General features: G+C 41.7%; 1 pseudogene; it reads right to left on the bottom strand.

Moving 5' to 3' along the window:
- Window positions 1–207: 207 nt before the first annotated feature.
- LOC142436900 (stathmin pseudogene) lies at window positions 208–757 on the bottom strand (annotated as a pseudogene).
- Between the last annotated feature and the right edge of the window lie 1,370 nt (window positions 758–2,127).

Below are 2,127 nucleotides of genomic sequence, written 5' to 3'. Positions count from 1 at the left end.
TTAGAAACACTCCAACACTTTAGAAAAAAAGAGTCAAACACTTTTTGTTTCTCCCCTTTAGCCCCTAAAACAACATCACATGGTCTGGATCTACCTATTTACGTCCTACGTTGGCTTCTAGTCTTTGTCAGGAGGGAAATAGTAATAGTAGTAAAATGACACTGGCCAGCACGGTCTTTGGATCTCGAGGAGGGAGGGGAGAAAGTCAGTCCTCAGGACAAACTAGTTGGCTGCAGTCTCATCAGCGGGGTCTTTGCATTCCTTGTTCTTCCGCACTTCTTCCACGTGCTTGTCCTTTTCTCGCAAGCGCTCCAGCTTGGCCACCATTTGTGCTTCTCGGTTCTCTTTGTTGGCTTCCATTTTGTGGGTCAGCTTCTCCTCGGCCATCTTGCTGAAGTTGTTGTTCTCCTCGATTGCTTTCTGCAGCACCTCCTTCTCGTGCTCCCGCTTCCCGGCCAGCTGCTTCAGGACCTCCGCCTCATGGGACTTGCGTCTTTCTTCTGCAGCTTCTAATTTCTTCTGAATTTCCTCCAGGGAAAGGTCCTTCTTCTTTGGAGGAGAAAGAGGGAATTCTGGGACGGCCTCTTTTGAACGGGGGCTGAGTATCAGCTCAAAGGCCTGGCCAGAGGCCCGCTTCTCCAGTTCTTTCACCTGGATATCAGAAGAAGCCATGGTGAACAGAAGACAAGAGACTGGCAGTGTACGCTCTGCAATCCACTGGGAAGGAAAGCCCTGCTCGGTCCGAGCCGCCTGGCCACACTCTCACAAATGTAGTTTTATGCAATCATTTTGGCTTAGAAGGCCCTAGAAAATATTGTCTATCCAAATATTGTTGTTTGAAAGCAAATAATTATTAAGAAGATCCTCAAAAAAAGAAAATAAACTCACCCAAAAGTGAAAGACCGCATACAAAGTATATATATATATATATTTATATATATATATAAATATATATATATAAACATATATACACACATTCTAATATGACACAAGGATGGTGATACTTTATTCACATACTTTGGACATGTTGCCCAGAGAGGCCAGTCCCTGGAGAAGGCCATCACGAGGGCAGTGACAAGGAGGAAGGCCCTCCAGGAGATGGATTAACAATGGCTGCAACAATGAGATCAAATGTAAGAACAGTTGTGAGGACAGTGCAGGACTGGGCAGTGTTCTGTTCTTTTGTGCTTAGGGATGCTTTGAGTAGGAACCAACTTGATGGCACCTATCAACAACAAATTCATAAACTTTGCTAAGTACTCTAGAATGTCCACCTTTTTTAGATTTTAAATAGAGAGGCTATCTACAGAGAAATCCATCTACTATAAAGATCGATAGACTGTCAAAATCCTATACAGGGTTGCTATGAGTTGGAGTATACATTAGGGCAGTGGGTTAGATGTAAAAATATTGATAGACTGCCTTTTCCACTGAAAAGTAAATGTTATTTATTGAAAATCTATTAGGAGCCAGGTAATATTCTAGGCACCCTAGTCATCCAGGATGAAACAATAAGTAAGGAGTAAAAAACTTCCTTTCCTCATGGATTGCCCATTGTAAATGCTCTTTATCACACTGAATATTATCAGTCCACTATACAGCACTCTAAGCTGCATAAAGTCTTAATTTTCAACCCAAATAAATTACTCAAGTTTGAAAAACAAAACAAGAACAAATTATAAACCTAATATTTCCTGACAGTGTCCATTTATGTCTATGTAAGTCTCAAGTCAGTGTTTTCCTTTTTCGAACACTTTCTGAGGTACTCAAATCACATTCTTTTAAATGTCCTTTGCATTTGGGAGACAAAAGTAAGACTGAAGGAGTATATCAGGGGTGCAGAGTGCGTGAAGTAAGCTTTCCTTACTTGCAGTCATTGGTACTTTCAATATCCTCCCCCCAAGCCATCATTTTCAGGTCATCGATTTTCCTGCAAACTTCCTACTCATTGTCTAGCTTTCACAGGCATATGAGGCAGTTGATCCTCAAGTGACATCACACAATATGTAACATAGGTTCTCAGAGCAGATGTATATATAAAGAAGACTTGGTGGTGAGTGGACTAAGCATTAGTTGCTAAACAAAAGGTTAGCGGTTCAAACCCAGCAGCTACTCCTTGGGAGTAAG

This window comes from Tenrec ecaudatus, unplaced genomic scaffold (genome assembly GCF_050624435.1).
Source record: "Tenrec ecaudatus isolate mTenEca1 unplaced genomic scaffold, mTenEca1.hap1 Scaffold_778, whole genome shotgun sequence".
NCBI classification, from domain to species: domain Eukaryota; kingdom Metazoa; phylum Chordata; class Mammalia; order Afrosoricida; family Tenrecidae; genus Tenrec; species Tenrec ecaudatus.
Note: the sequence above shows the minus strand (reverse complement) of the source record. Positions and strands in the feature narration are given on the sequence as shown.